Source organism: Polypterus senegalus, chromosome 6, assembly GCF_016835505.1.
Source record: "Polypterus senegalus isolate Bchr_013 chromosome 6, ASM1683550v1, whole genome shotgun sequence".
Classification (NCBI taxonomy): Eukaryota; Metazoa; Chordata; class Cladistia; order Polypteriformes; family Polypteridae; genus Polypterus; species Polypterus senegalus.
Window position 1 is genome coordinate 80,133,708 of NC_053159.1, and position 17,606 is coordinate 80,151,313.

Genomic DNA, 17,606 nt, shown 5'->3' on the forward strand with positions numbered 1-17,606 from the left:
AACAGCTCGTCTTCTTCTTTATCTGAGACCTGACACACTGCATGCACGGGTTTTTACACTGTCTTCCTTTAGCGGGACATTGACTTTTCCACCGTGTGCTTTGTTTCCGCGTAGCTGGATTTATGAATATGCTTATCAGGCGCTTCATATTTTTGCTGCCTTTTCAATTGTGTAATTGGTTTTGTTCAGCGCTTTTGGAACTGTTGCTTTTATCTGTGCACTCGTCAGTTCCGTGAGCCACTCGGTGTACATGCATCGAAGGTTCCCAGCTGTGCTGGTGCCATCTCGTGCTATGTCCATAGCTGTATTTAATGTTACCTTAGTCCTGGCACTTAAAACTTTCTCTCGCAGTTTCGCTGAGTTTGTGTCAAACACCACCCTGACCATCTCATCTTCCTCTCCATAAGCACAGTCCTTCACCCGTGAATATTTACCCGTGGCAGTTTGCTATTGGATTGCGCTGACGGACGGCCTTATATGGGCAGGCACTAAATTACAAACGCCAGCGGCAGCCTGTCTATGAACTTAATTTAAAGTGTAGGTTTACATCGTGCTTTGTTTCCGAAGTAGCAGAACTCATGAATATGGTTGTATATGTCACTCGCTCACTTCTTATTGTTTCGCTGCCTTCTCAATTATATAATGCATGTTTTCTTCAGCGCTTTTTTGAGGTCTTCCTGGTTTTCTATGTACTGCGTGATTACGTGGGAGGCGTGATGATGTCACACGAAACTCCGCCCCCACGGCGTTGAAGCTCATCTCCATTACAGTAAATGGAGAAAAACTGCTTCCAGTTATGGCCATTACGCGTAGAATTTCGATATAAAACCTGCCCAACTTTTGTAAGGAATCTGTAAGGAATGAACCTGCCAAATTTCAGCCTTCCACCCACACGGGAAGTTGGAGAATTAGTGATGAGTCAGTGAGTGAGTGAGTCAGTGAGTGAGTGAGGGCTTTGCCTTTTATTAGTATAGATGATACTTTTGCCCACATGTAGCACTTTGCATTTTTCTACATTAAACTGCATTTTCCAAGTGTTTGCCCAGATCTGAAGCTTCTTCAGGTCTTTTTGAATTCTTTTTGCTCAGCTATGTATTATTCAATGACTATATTAAATAACTTTATTGTGAACACAAGCTTACACCTAATGTAACAATGAATTCATATTGCAAGAAATAATCCATCTGGGTAAGTTTCAATCAAGAAAAATTTCCTATTCAATTCTTTGGGCATTCACAAGCATTTGTAAGTACACTTGTATTTTTAACATTCATTTTTAAATTCAAAAGAGTATGTTTTTCATTAAAAAAAATGATTAATGGATTAGACTAGCAGTCCTGATAGGGCAGACATGGCCCCCTGAGACCTGCACAGAATTACATGTCCAGTTTAATGTAACAGCCTTTAAAGAAATATAGATCTTTCTATGTACTGCAAATTCAGTTACAATTAGCAAAGAAAAAAATAAGCAATTCATGGAAATGTGGTACTGTAGCTAAATAAATCCAACCATTTATCGCCTCATTTAAAAAAAGAATATCCACTCATCCCAATTAGTAAGACCTAAATTCACATTTAACACCATCACCATGCCATCTTCAATTGAGGCTTTCTAACAGTTAAAGTTGTTAGTACCAAAAATTAAGAGGTCAACCTGTTTATTACAGAAGAAGGCAGAGGCCTGTGGAAAACTTCTTTCCTGGCTCCTTTAACTACATTTTCATTACTTAACAGAAGATATCACATTCATATTGTTCATTACTAATCCACAGATTTGGCTGTTCTTCTTAGTAGATTTGGAGTGTACAAATGTTTAGTGGAGTGAGACAGTTCCTTTTTCTATCCCATCCTATTTCTAACATACTTTAAATCACCTAATAATTACATTATTAATTACATAACCTTTATTGACAAAAGTAACTATTAAAGACTACCAAAAACTAAAGTAGAATCAAGACAATAAGTTATCAAAACTTGGAATTAAAATTCACAAATAATTAGACTCAATTATATTAAATTTAAAATTTATCATTCTTTTGTTCCAAATTATTTTACTGTTTCAGAGAAATGAATTCCAGTTTATGAAGTACTATAAAATGTTCTGCATTTATTTTTTTCCTCCCCACAACAAATTTGTGGCTCGAACATTAACATATATACTGTTTATTAAAGAGTGGGTCTGATCGCCATAGAGTTTCAATTGGCAGTTGGGAAACACTCTTCTAGACAATGCATTAGACTGGACAAGCTACACTATTCACTTAAGCAAACTTACTTAGAGTCATGTCATGTCATCGTCTCACCTGATTATTCCTGAACAGGGTCATGGGGGTGCTGGAGCCTATCCCAGCTAAACTGGTGCGTAAGGCAGGGACAATACCTTGGTTAGGGCAGCAGTCTATTGCAGGGTGAAAACACATACACACCAACCACAGACAAGGGTCCGTTTACTGTCCCCTATTCACCTAATCTGACACAGGCAGAACATGCATGCGCCACACAGGCAGGACCCGGGACGCAAACCCAGGCCTCCTTACTATGAGACAGCAGTGCTGCCACTGCGCCTTACTTAGAGTCATTCTCCAAATACTCAAAGAAAGTAATCATGGCCAACTTTCATAGCCAAGTCACAATTTTGTATTTCATTGTTCAGAGATAAAGACAGTCACATGGGGACTATTGTTACATATCTTTATCTAAGCAGGCATGAACTTGTCGTACAGTCCAAGATGGAACAGACAAGTTTTGCGATCATTTGTTTTTATTGGCCTTCTAAAACAACAGCAGTGGACCCTCCAGAATTGTGCCCTGCTGGATTGTTTAAATCAGTGCTGACGGACCACAGTGTATGGAGTGCAGTCTTCCAGTCCCTGGACTTATGCTATATGTTTCCATTTATACAGTATATGAGGAGCACTCTCTGTAAGGTCTGTTGAAATTCACCAGTTTTATAGTATTACACTGTTTGTGTTTTCCATCACCATCTTTTAAGATATTATCTTCTTCAACGATTTACTCCCTCAATGTCCTTAATGCAGTTGGCAGAGTGCCTGTAACATAATTTAAAATTACAACTTTTCTTTTGCCAACTTTGTTTTTGATAATTTAAATATTTTGTTACATTTTTACTTTTGGTGCTATTTATGTGTGTTTGTAGACTAATCTCATGTGTTATTTTTGGTATTTTCAATGATTTTTGGGAACAGGATCATTAAACATTTAAAACTACATGTCTTAGCTTCCTTAGGAAAAAGTACAGGCTGAAATGGACAGATTGATGCTTTGAGCTGATTTATTTCTAAAGCTAACATGAATTTTTCATCAAACTATCATCTGTACAATTGTCTTAAAACTGAAAAATTGTATGCTATAATATAATATAGTGATAAAAATTTTCAATAACTGAAAATTATAACACTCTCTGTGTGCTTAGCCATCTATCTATTTATTTATTTATCTACATCACTATTAGTCATGTTTTGGTTTATATCACAGTAAATTATGAAATAAATGCTGCATAAATATAGCCTCCTGTTCATATTAGAGTGTATTATTTATGCGTCTGGTGTTTTTGAATAAAGTTTGAAGCTTATTTCAAGAAATGTTTACAATTGATTTGCAGCAGAAATATGTTTGTGATTGTTCAATTTGTTTTTCTTAATCCATTTAAATTTTGTAGTTTACAAATTATGTCCATAATCATACTTTTTTTCTCTTTTTTTGGTATAAAGAAAAACTGTAGTTCAGTCAAACACATGGTAAGTCATTCATTATCTACTCATGCAAAGCTAATTCTGCGGTGAAAGCTGATACATTTACCCTTAGAAGAAAGAAAACAAAGCACTATAATGAAATATTTTTATTGGAGTTCAACCAGTTTTTTCAATGAGGAGACATTTTGTATTTCAGTAGTCTCTAATTAAATACATGCTGTACATTAAACTTTTAAAAATCAGATTGGAATCAAGCATTGGCTTAATTTCAACAGTATTAGCAAAATATCCAAATGGTGATACTTGTCTACATTTTATTTCTGGTGAAAGAAAGACCCAAATGCTGCACTATGGTATCATTTTAATTTTACAGTTTTTAACTTTTGTAACTTGATAATTGCATATCGCAGTCACCTTTTGGTCAGCCAGGAACTGTGGAAATTCTACTTCTTTTGACTTTTCCTTATGAATCTAAAAAAGTCAACTTAAAGGATTGAAAACTTAAGAAAAGACGAAGAAAACCCTATAGAGCATAAATAATATTTTGTATCCTGGAATAGAAAAAGTAATTCTTTTAGGGGAACAGAATTCATTTTTATGCGAATTTTGCATTATTAAATGTAGTTGGAAAAACTGGTTTATAGTATGCTATAATTCAGTGCCAATATTTGTAGTTCAATCAATTTTACATGTACTAATGTGCAAATATTTAACATATAAATGTACACAATTTTCAAACTTGTAATTTTTTTGAGTGAACAACACAAAAATGACATAACTTCAAAGTAAAAAGTGATTCCTAGGTTTTGACCTTCGTTAGCGTATCACATCACAGAGCATAATGCTCTGGTGCAAGAAACTATATTCTGCGATTTCTCGAACACATACAGAAAGTGAAATTGAGGTTTTTCAAATTAATTAAGGTTAAACACAGCTATCTTTGAGACAATCCACTAGTTCAATTCAAATTTATTATAGCACTAGCAAAATACCCGTGCTTCGCAGCGGAGAAGTAGTGTGTTAAAGAAGTAAAGAAAAAGAAACATTTTAAAAATAACGTAACATGATTGTCACTGTAATTGTTTTGTCACTGTTATGAGTGTTGCTGTCATATATATATATATATATATATATATATATATATATATATATATATATATATATACACACAAACACATATATAAATATATATATACATATACATACATATCTACATATGTACATATACACATATATATACACTGTCGTGGATGCCAGGGGCGATGACCCGGCCGGGATGCCTTGTAAGGCCGGAAGTGGGCATGCGTCCATCTGGGACCACGTGGGGGCTGCCTTCCTGGTTGCTTTGGGGGCCACGGGTACAGGGCATGGAAGCTCCACCCAGTAGGGGCCCGTGGTCACCGCCAGGCGGCGACCCAATGCCTTGGGGACCTGTTGCCCCAGCACTTCCGCCACACCAGGAAGTGCTGGGGGGAAGACTTTGGGAGACACCCGGGGAGCTGCCGGGAGGACAGCCGGCACCTCCGCCACGCTGTGGCGTGGCCAAGGGAGGAATGCCGGGAACACCTGGTGCTCATCCGGGAACCATATAAAAGGGGCCGTCTCCATTCATTCAGGGCTGGAGTCGGGAGGTGGAAGGACGAAGCACAGAGGAGGTGTGGAGGCGTGGAGGCGGCCTGAAGAAAGGCATTTGTGGCCAGGGCTTTGTATTGGGGTATTGTGCACTGAACTGGGTCTTAGTGACCATTGGCTGGGGTCTTGGTGACCAGTTTATTGCCTGTAAATAGTGTAAATAAACGTGTGGTGGTTGAAAAACAACATGTCCGCCTGTCTGTGTCCGGGTTGGTTCCACAACACATACATACAGTATATACATATACATATCTACACATATATATAGACATATATATACATATCTACATATATATATATATATACATACATACATACACACATACATATATACATATATATATATACACATACATATATACATACAGACATACATATGTATGTATGTATGTATGTATATTCAATGCAGTTGCGAGAAGCAGATCATAGAATGGTTGAAATAGTTTTACAGTGATCCCTCGCTATATCACGCTTCGACTTTCGCGGCTTCACTTTATCGCGATTTTTTCTCATACACGCTTACGTCACTACGCATGTGCTTTCTGAGAACTTTTATCTAAGCCCCACGATGGCTCCAAAACGTGCTGCTTTTTCTAAGCCTTCTGACAATAAAACTAAGCACCCGAGGAAGATGCTTACTATCCAGGAGAAGGTGAAACTCTTGGATATGATCAAAGATGGCAATACCCTACAAAAGCCTCCTCACGCATATGAAAAGACAGCGCCAGCAACTGCCTATCAAGATGTTCTTCAGCTGTGCACACAGACACCCACTGCCTACTCCTAGTACTCCTTCAGCAGAAAAAGATAACAACGCACCTGCTGGATACTGCACCACCTGACTAAGACTCTCCTACTGAGGTTGTGCCTTCATAGGTTAGTGGCTGTGTGTAAGAACTGTGTGTGTGTGTAATTAAATGTACAGTACAATAATCTACTATATAAAAGTGGTCAGGATTGTCCTTCCTTCCTGTGAGTGCAAAGCGTAGCGGTATTCCACTTATCACAGACTTACTACTTGCGGCTTGCGGTACGAAGTTACGCAATGTGAGCAGAGTTCTGGTGCTCCCATCGTTCCCTTGCTTTTGTGCGCGATGTGCTGGAAAAATAGACAAAGTTATGTCTCTGGAAATAATTAATGTTGATGGAGTACAAATGCCTCAACGCGTAGTAAATATTAGGGGAAATGGTGCTTGCTTATTCTCATCTATAGCTTATTTAGTGCATGAAACTCCGTCTTTAGCGGTACAGATTTGGGCTGACATTGTACCACTTTGGACAGGCACTCGAGGCGATAAAAAAACGTAGGTTTTCGGGAGATGTTATTAATGGGCACTTTAATGTTCTCATTCCCTACACTTACATGCCTGATGTACACATGGAGCGCACAAAAATTGAGGATAAAAGTCGGTCGCCTTAAAAGGCAGGTGAGCTTAGTAATAATATATTTGTAACGTCTAATATGTCTTATGTTCTCTTATTTTGTCTAATATATTGGGTAATACGAGTGTAATGGTGACTAAAGGGTGTTATTTCGTGTCTAGAGGGCTCTAATAATGTTAAAAAAACGTATTTAGAAGGTCGTGAACTATCTATATTATTTTCTATAATCTAACTGAAAATATTCGATTTATAAATAAAGAATCCTACTTCACGAAAATTCATTTATCACGGTAGAGTCTGGAACGGATTAACTGTGATAAATGAGGGTTCACTGTACTGTCAAATAATGCAAAGAGTACGCGACACGTGTTTCGCCCTAATTCTGGGCTCATCAGGTGTGCACACTCACTATATCCCCTCTCTTTAATCGAACCTCGGAACGTCAGAGGCGAATCCTCTTACGTTGCGCAATGGTGTGTGGTTCGTTTATCTGACAGTATGTAGACCGGGGTAATTACATTCAATGCATTCGTAGTCTGAATCACAATGTGATTGTATGGGTGGTTACCTACCTGGTAATGCTTGTGGTTGGTCAGCAAGTCGGCTAACATCTGCCAAGGTGCCCTCTTTCAGTTGCGAGAAGCAGATCATAGAATGGTTGAAATAGTTTTACTGTCAAATAATGCAAAGAGTACGCGACACGTATTTTGCCCTGATTCTGGGCTCATCAGGCGTACACACCATACATTCAGATTGTGATTCAGACCACAAATGCATTGAATGTAATTACCCCGATCTACACACCGTCAAATAAATGAATCACTCGCCGTGCCTCAATGTAAGAGAGGATGCAGTGAGTGTGTATGCCCGATGAGCCCAGAATCACCGCGAAACACGTGTCGCGTACTGTTTGCATTATTTGACAATAAAACCATATATGTATGTGTGTGTGTGTATATATATATATATAGCAAAATACCCGCGATTTGCAGCGGAGAAGTAGTGTGTTAAAGAAGTTATGAAAAAGAAAAGGGAACATTTTAAAAATAACGTAACATGACTGTAAATGTAATTATTTTGTGACCGTTATGAGTGTTGCTGTCATCAAGGATTTGATTATCATTATTTCTTTCAATTAGGTTCGTATTTGGAGGATGTGTTGTGTTCAAGTTACATTCCGTGTTTGTCAACCATTGTAAAGATAACAGGTTTCATTCATCGAAGTGTTCACAACCCAAATCGGTACTCTTGTCTGAGACATCACACACTGCATGCATGGGTTTTTTTTACACTGTCTTCCTTTAGCTGGACATTGACTTTTTCCACCGTGTGCTTTGTTTCTGCAGTAGGCGTACACACCATACAATCAGATTGTGATTCAGACTACGAATGCATTGAATGTAATTAACCACATGCTATGGCGCAACGTAAGAGGATTTGTCTCTGACTTTCTTGGGTTCGATTCCCGAGAGGGGGTGCAGTGAGTGTGTACGCCTGATGAGCCCAGAATTAGGTACGTGTCACGTACTCTTTGCATTATTTGACAGTAAAACTACATATGTGTATGTGTATGTATATATATATATATATATATATATATGCGTGTGTGTGTGTATATATATAGCAAAATACCCGCTCTTTGTAGCGGAGACGTACTGTGTTAAAGAAGTTATGAAAAAGACAATTTGGAGGATGTGTTGTGTTCAAGTTACATTCCGTGTTTGTCAACCGTTGTAAAGATATCAGGTTTCATTCATCGAAGTGTTCACTACCCAAATCGGTACTCTTATCTGAGACATCACACACTGCATGCATGGGTTTTTTTACACTGTCTTCCTTTAGCTGGACTTTGACTTTTTCCACTGTGTGCTTTGTTTCCACAGTAGCTGCACTTATGAATATGCTTGTATGCGTATTGTGTTCGCAGTCAGTTCACGTGAGCCGCTCGGAGTACATGCATCGAAGGTCGTTTGCATAAGCACAGTCCTTCACACGCGAATATTGACGTTATATGGGCAGGCACTCAATTACGTGGGAGGCGTGATGACACAGGATGTAACTCCGCCTCACACGGTGATCGACCTGCAGGCTATGGCCGTATACAGTATATGGTCGAAAATAGGTTCCAGTTATGAACGTTACGCGTAGAATTTCGAAATGAAACCTGCCTAACTTTTGTAAGTAAGCTGCAAGGAATGAGCCTGCCAAATTTCAGCCTTCCACCTACACGGGAAGTTGGAGAATTAGTGATGAGTGAGTGAGTGAGGGCTTTGCCTTTTATTAGTATAGATTCTTTATATGTTCAAACACAATGTATGTATTAAAAACTATAAAGCAGTAACAGTAAGTCATGCTATATTTGTATCTATCAAAATAAAACTTACTTTAAACTCATGTTAACACTTGCCAGTTTCAATGGCTAATATAAACAAATCATGAGAATATAACATCCGTAAGCATGATTTAAATATGATCCACTGACAAAACAGGAGAGAAAAATGAAAACTCCAGAGAACAGCATTCCTGGATGAAATCAAACTCTGGAAGATCCATAGTTGGTTATAACTAGTGATGAATGAAACAGCCAAATTTTGTTTTGCTTACAATTTTGACACGAAAATCAATTCTTTGCAACTAATTTTTAAAATTGCAAAATGAAAAAGTCACTAATAAGAATTTTTTGGGGTTTTGTAAGTTTTTTTTATATTGGAAAACAAGGACAACTGCTCTTACAGCGTTGTTCACAATTCTGTTTTTTCCTGTTTTTTTTTTTTTTTTTTATCCATTGCTGAATAACACAGGAAATTTGCAGCACACCAGTTAAATCACTTTTTTTAAAACCTCTTGTACACATCGCAGAGGCACAGTGCATTTTTTTTTTAAAATATGGGATGCTATTTATTTATTACACAATGACACCAAAACACACTCCTTGTCATTACCTTTCCTGTTTCTTGATTCCTGCAGAGGAAATGTAGGACATCTACACGCTGAATGTTGCTGACCATCCAGTTTAATTTCTTTCTATGATGCATCTTTAGGATTATGATCATCTGGCTTGTCATCATAACTGGCAAACAGGGCAGTGTACTACCACAACAATTACAAAACAGGTCTGATGGCTCAACAAAATGTCTAGATGTGACGAGAAAAGAGTCACTAAAGATCTGTAACTACTAAATGACAGACACATACAGAATTAGTGCAGGGAGCACTTTTAGGCAGGCACTAAACACTTTTCTTCATGTGTCCTTAGCACAAATTTCAGTGGAAGTGAAATGCCATTTGCTTTGTGTGTTTTCTTTGCAAAATGAAACACTGAGTTTTGTTGAAAATCCAGTTTCACATGAAGTTTTTCATTCTTCACTGCTGTGTGAAATTTTAATATAAGATGATAAATATTTGTATGCCTTTATTTGTAACTTAGACAAAGCAATGTAATATTAGTGTTATATCATTGATAAGAACAGCAATGGTTTGATGTTTAACTAACCATAATAGTGAATTTTATGACAAGGTTGGGGGAAGTGCCTAAAACCAGTTTAGCAAGTGATTCTCAACAGGACTCTTTCAGTTAACCCCCTCAGGAAAGGCAGACTACCTAGCTGGCAAGTATCAGCTCAACAAATGGTTTTGGGGGCAGGCGTGAAAGGTATTGAGTGCCCCTGTTGGTCTGAAGTATGGCTGTTTGGGATTGGTATGAATCAGAGGCCGTTCTATACCTAGATGCCCTATTGGCGTAAGAGCTTTACAAAGAATCAATTAGGTTGATTTATCCCTCCCTCTCTCTCACACGCCATCATGATGAAGGAGCATCTCACACACCATGGACTGAAAAGAAGACCACATTGAGAAGCACAGCTTGGCAGCCATATTGAGACCGGCATGTGGCCTGTTCTGAAGAAAACTGGATAAAAATGATGACTTAACTAGAGACATTTTAAGTAACTAACAAGTCTGTGTGCCTCCTGAAACTACACATCAGCATTTATCAGGTTGTGTGGTTGCCAATATTCAAATGTACTTTGCATATTGTTATTATTTTATGAATATTATGAATAATACATTATTTAAAGTTGTGAATTAACTCCTGCTTGTCTTTTACTCTATACAATTGCCTGATGTTATATATGTAGAAGGGAAGTGGGGAGAAGTTATAAAGCACAATACCTTCATCTCTGCAATGTGGTCTACTAAAATAACTGAACTTTGGAATGGTCAGAGGTAGCTTAAAAGAGACATACCTCTCTTGATAGTGTGTACATCAGTATAAAACTTATAAATATGTCCTATTTACAATTCATTTTACTAGTGTATCACAAGTTTGAATATGTCACACTGCACAAAGACAAATTTCCAATTTGCTGATTCTTTCTAAGTGTTATTAAGACCAAAAGAAGCCTTTATTTAGGTCTTGTTACAAAGCAATGTTTGAGTAATTGATGTGTTTCTGCAGTGCTTAAAATAAGGTGTTAGCAAAACAAAGAAATGTAATAACAATGCACCAGACCAGCTATGAAAATGCTCACTTGTATGTTAGGGTCTATAAAATCTTTTGAAGATTAACAAAAAACTAATTAAAGGAAAGGAGCATTCAAAGATTATCTGTATCATTATTTTAAAGAAAAGACAAAAACCGAAATAACTGTGTATCTGCATAAACAATCAATCCTTCAAAATCATTTTGTATATGCAAAAATAGGGCTAACTTGTAGTACACTGATGTAGTGAGACGGGATACAGATGGAAAGTGGTACATAGCTGTTTTAGAAGCTAAAAGACTAAACCAAAAAATTAATCTCAAAAAAACTACAAACTGCACATTAATTTGCTGTTGAGAGGCAAATCTCTAATTCAATAACTGGAGAAGTACAGTGCATCCAGAAAGTATTGACAGCGCATCACTTTTTCCACATTTTGTTATGTTACAGCCTTACTCCAAAATGGATTAAATAACTTTTTTTCTTCAGAATTCTACACACAACACCCCATGATGACAATGTGAAAAAAGTTTACTTGAGGTTTTTGCAAATTTATTAAAATAAAAAACCTGAGAAATCACATGCACATAAGTATTCACAGCCTTTGCTCAATACTTTGTCGATGCACCTTTGGCAGCAATTACAACCTCAAGTCTTTTTGAATATGATGCCACAAGCTTGGCACACCTCTCCTTGACCAGTTTCACCCATTTCTCTTTGCAGCACCTCTCAAGCTCCATCAGGTTGGATGGGAAGCCTCGGTGCACAGCCATTTTAAGATCTCTCCAGAGGTGTTCAATTGGATTCAAGTCTGGGCTCTGGCTGGGCCACCCAAGAACTTGAGGTCAAGAGCGCTCTGAAGCAAGTTTTCATCCAGGATGTCTCTGTACATTGCTGCAGTCATCTTTCGCTTTATCCTGACTAGTCTCCCAGTTTCTGCCGCTGAAAAACATCCCCACAGCATGATGCTGCCACCTCCATGCTTCACTGTAGGGATGGTATTGGCCTGGTGATGAGCGGTGTCTGGTTTCTTCCAAAGGTGACGCCTGGCATTCACACCAAAGAGTTCAATCTTTGTCTCATCAGACGAGAAAAATTTGTTTCTTATGATCTGAGAGTCCTTCAGGTGCCTTTTGAAAAACTCCAGGCGGGCTGCCATGTGCCTTTTACTAAGGAGTGGCTTCCGTCTGGTCACTATACCATACAGGCCGGATTGTTGCAGAGATGGTTGTCCTTCTGGAAGTTTCTCCTCTCTCCACAGAGGACCTCTGGAGCTCTGACAAAGTGACCATCGGGTTCTTGGTCACCTCCCTGACTAAGGCCCTTCTCCCCCGATCACTCAGTTTAGATGGCCGGCCAGCTCTAGGAAGAGTCCTGGTCATTTCGAACTTCTTCCACTTACGGATGATGGAGGCCACAGTGCTCATTGAGACCTTCAAAGCAGCAGAAATTTTTGTGTATTAATTTTTCTGTAACCTTCCCAGCTTTGTGCCTCGAGACAATCCTGTCTCGGAGGTCTACAGACAAATCCTTTCACTTCATGCTTGGTTTGTGCTCTGACATGAACTGTCAACTGTGGGACCTTATATAGACAGGTGTGTGCCTTTCCAAATCATGTCGAATCAACTGAATTAAGTGCAGAAACATCTCAAGGATGATCAGGGGAAACAGGATGCACCCAAGCTCAATTTTGAGCTTCATGGAAAAGGCTGTGAATACTTATGTACATGTGCTTTCTCAATTTTTTTTATTTTTAATAAATTTGCAAAAATCTCAAGTAAACTTTTTTCACATTGTCATTATGGGGTGTTGTGTGTAGAATTCTGAGGATAAAAATGAATTTAATCCATTTTGGAATAAGGCTGTAACGTAACAAAATGTGGAAAAAGTGATGCGCTGTGAATACTTTCTGGGTGCACTGTATGTGCCACATGAAGCAACATGGAGCTTTATCTGCAAACTCTGACCCAAAAATTCCTAATGTGGCCTTTATAGTAGAGAAATGAGGAAGTCATGTGCTGTGAACGTACAGTCAATCGAGCTGTCTGCAGTGTTGTGGCAGCACAGTCAGAATGGAGGTGAACCAGTCAATGATGATATTCAAAAATTACATGAAATAAATATAATTTCTTTAACTATTTTCCAAATAAATATTTGGACAACAAAAATAAAATCAATACATATCAAAACTCCAAAATAAATGAAAAAAAAAACTGAAGACATCAAAATTCAAAACTATTCTAGCTCATCATATCACCAAAAGGAAATGTTATATAGCCAGTGCCTGAAGTGGATATGCACAAGTGAATATACTATCTGTTTCAGATAAACTACACTCGATCAATACTTTGGTGTGTTTAGAACAGCTGGGGCAACAACAAGAGCAGCATTTCATTTCTATAGCATGTTTTCAAACAAGGAATGTACCTCAGAGTACACTAACATTCAATCAAAGTGTCCCCCTTGGTATTTCGTGTGCATCAGTGCAACAGTAACATTGTATCAAAGAGCCTCTGTGTTTCGATCTCCATGGTAAGAGTGAGGAGGGGACATTGGAAATTTGTGATGCAGGCTGATATGCCCCACTCACTGCCAATATTCAACTGCTGAAAAATGAGAATTGCTGGTACTCCATTCTGCTGTATGACAGCCCACTTCATACCCCGTATATAGCTAGTAATAAAGTATCACAGAATTATATAACAAATTTGTGAAAATAGTGAAAGGAACGCCATTGTTGGGAAAGGTCAAAAGATATATGTTAAACTCTTAGACAGGGTGGAAGAAATGCAATTGTTTGATAAGACCAAGGCTTACATCTATTAGGATTTTGAAAACTTCACATATTATCATAAGATACCTACTCTTATAGTATTTACTGTTTGGTCTGAAAATTTATGAAAACAAAATGGATTCCTCAGGTTACGGAGAAATCCTGCAGAAACATCTTGTTTAGATTGTAGCATATGTGCCAACACATTTAGGCATGAAAGTAGATTACAAACATGCCATTGTGTCTGCAAGTTTTTAACACAGTTATTGGAAAACAAAAAGCAGGAGACAGCACATCTTGTAAAATTCCTGGCGACTTTTACCCATAAAGACTCGCGGCTCTAATATTTGCCAAAATACCTGTAATAAATAAACTGCTCAAAAAAATTAAAGGAACACTTTGAAAACACATCAGATCTCAATGGGAAAAAGAAATCCTCCTGGATATCTATACTGATATAGACTGGGTAATGTGTTAGGAATGAAAGGATGCCACATCGTTTGATGGAAATGAAAATGATCAACCTACAGAGCCCTGAATTCAAAGACACCCCAAAAATCAGAGTGAAAAAATGATGTGGCAGGCTAGTCCATTTTGCCAAAATTTAACTGCAGCAACTCAAAATTGTACGAAGCACTTTGTATGGCCCCTGTGTTCTTGTATACATGCCTGACAACATCGGTGCATGCTTCTAATGAGATGACAGATGGTGTTGTGGGGGATCTCCTCCCAGATCTGGACCAGGGCATCACTGAGCTCCTGGACAGTCTGAGGTGCAACCTGGTGGCATTGGATGGACCAAAACATAATGTCCCAGAGGTGTTCTATTGGATTTAGGTCAGGAAAGTGTGGTGGCCAGTCAATGGGATCAATTCCTTCATCCTCCAGGAACTGCCTGCATACTCTCACCACATGAGGCCAGGAATTGTCGTGCACCAGGAGCCACTGTACCAGCATAGGGTCTGACAATGGCTCTAAGGATTTCATCCTGATACCTAATGGCAGCCAAGGTGCCTTTGTCAAGCCTGTAGACAATCATTAACCCACTACCAAACTGCTCATGCTGAATGATGTTACAGGCAGCATAATGTTCTCCATGGCTTCTCCATACCCTTTCACTTCTGTCACGTTCTCAGGGTGAACCTGCTCTCATCTGTAAAAAGCACAGGGCACCAGTGGTGCATCTGCCAATTCTGGTATTCTATGGCGAATGCCAATCGAGCTGCATGCTGCTGGGCAGTAAGCTCAGGGCCCATTAGAGGACATGGGGCCCTTGGGTCACCCTCATGAAGTCTTTCTGGTTGTTTGGTCAGAGACATTCACACCAGTGGCCTGCTGGAGGTCGTTTTGTAGGGCTCTGGCAGTGCTCATCCTGTTCCTCCTTGCCCAAAGGAGCAGATACTGGTCCTGCTGATGGGTTATGGACCTTCTATGGCCCTCTCCAGCTCTCCTACAGTAACTGCTTGTCTCATAGAATCTCCTCCATGCCCTTGAGACTGTGCAGGGAGACACAGCAAACCTTCTGGCAATGACACGTATTGATGTGCCATCCAGGAGAAGTTGGACTACCTGTGTAACCTCTGTAGGGTCCAGGTATCGCCTCATGCTACCAGTAGTGACACTGACTGTAGCCAAATGCAAAACTAGTGAAGAAACAGTCAGAAAAGATGAGGAGGGAAAATGTCAGTGGCCTCCACCTGTTAAACCATTCCTGTTTTGGGGGTCATCTCATTGTTGCCACTCTAGTGCATCTGTTGTTAATTTCATTAACACCACAGCAGCTGAAACTGATTAACAACCCTCTCTGCTACTTAACTGACCAGATTAATATCCCATAAGTTTCATTGACTTTATGCTATACTCTGATTAAAAAGTGTTCCTTTAATTCTTTTGAGCAGTATATTATGGAACTGAAGAAGCAATGCAACGGAATATTTTATAAAAATTTATTAAAATTTTTCATTAAATAAATTTTATTATTTTTTACAATCATCTGCAATGTTTTGCAGTCAGTGTTCAGTTCAGTGTTTGTCAAAAGGAAACAAATCTGTTACATATTGTATGTTAAGTTGTCATACTTTAAAATGATAACATTTGAACAAGTTCAAGAAGGAGAATAGTGTTATAATACTAATCACATTGAATTTAACACATTAACGCTAAAAGATCTTATTAACTACAACACTGCAAAAAGTACATTACAATCACAAAACAATGGCATTATTATGGGAGCAATGACTACCTCCAAAAACTTCCTACAACTATAAAGGATTCCCCATCAGCCTCAGCATTTAAATCCAGGCTGAAAACGTATTACTTGAACATGGTATACTGTTTTAGAGCAGCTTGCTCAGCTTTTCAAACTGCAAAGACATCTGTTAGTTATTTGTCTAAAATGCATTTGTGATAATCATCGTGACAGGTTCTCACTTAGTACTTTTGCGCTACAGCTACATGGACCATGGGATGAAGTGTAAGAGGGGCTGAAAAGTTCTTGGCATCACAAAACAATAGGTCATTACATGATTACATCAGAATCATGCATACTAGCATGTGCTGTATCTTATTGTAAGATATCAGGGACAGGACAGACAGTAACTTGGCCTGGGTCACACAGACATTCATTTTGATTATTCCTCTGGAATCCCCTGGAGGCTCAAATTCCTCTCCTCCAATGAAAATGGTTATGTCTTCATTTACTCTTATCCTTCCTTATTTTGTTTTTGGTAATAGTCCTATGTTTTGCTTCAGTTAAAAGATTCAAGTTTTTTAAACTATTCCTTAGAAGAAACTGAGATAAAGTACTTACAGATGAGCTCATGGAATTGGCCCATAGCACCCTCAGCATCAGTACTCTGGCTGGCTATGACATGTGGCAGGTTCCTTGTTCTTGGATGCTGCTAGGATAGGATCAGCCTCCCATAACCCTGAAATGAATCAAGAGGGTTTGAGAATATTATGTGTCAGGAATGCTCTAGTTAATTGTCTGCCTGTTGTGCTTTTATATTTATAAAGTTTTTTTTTTCTTTTTCTGTACATTTTATTAATATCGTTGTAAAATTATTGCATTATGGTTTTTGTGAAATTGATTGATTTCTGTGAGTATGGCTCTTTCATTGGTATTGCTATTTTGTTGTCCAGGATGCTTTCATCACTGTTCATATTATCCCTGTGTTGCATGACACATGACATCAGCATGTATAAGTGACAGCCATGCTTAGTGAAATGTATCCAAACTTTAAAACCTCTTGTATGAAAGATCCTGTGAGAAACTGTTTAGACTTCAAGTCTGGCTTTATGTTTTAGTTTTCAGTAGAAAGATATAATAAAACCCACACGTTAAAGACTTGTTATGAAGAGCCATGCAGGCTAGAGAAAGACATGGATGTAAATGAAAGTTGTAACCAATGTGAAGGGTGAAACTTGACAAATTTTTAAATGCATGAATGTACTTTTAGAAACTCTTAAAGGGGCCAACCTTTATACCACTAACATCAATTAATTCATGACCTCTGAAATTGTCACTAGCAACAGCATGGCAACTTCAAAAAATTGCCAACTTTTGAGCAAAAACACAATGCAAATGCAGGAGAATGCAAATAAACATTAAAAATTACCAAGCAG

The 17,606-nt window shown here is 38.4% G+C and overlaps 1 long non-coding RNA gene across 1 annotated transcript in view; it reads right to left on the reverse strand.

The window, feature by feature from the left end:
* Positions 1 to 16,867, reverse strand: part of LOC120530566 — a 68,644-nt gene extending 51,777 nt beyond the window's left edge. Inside the window, exon 1 of the long non-coding RNA XR_005633992.1 lies at positions 16,792 to 16,867. This is a non-coding gene — a long non-coding RNA (uncharacterized LOC120530566). The remainder of the gene's footprint in view (positions 1 to 16,791) is intronic.
* Positions 16,868 to 17,606: the final 739 nt, after the last annotated feature.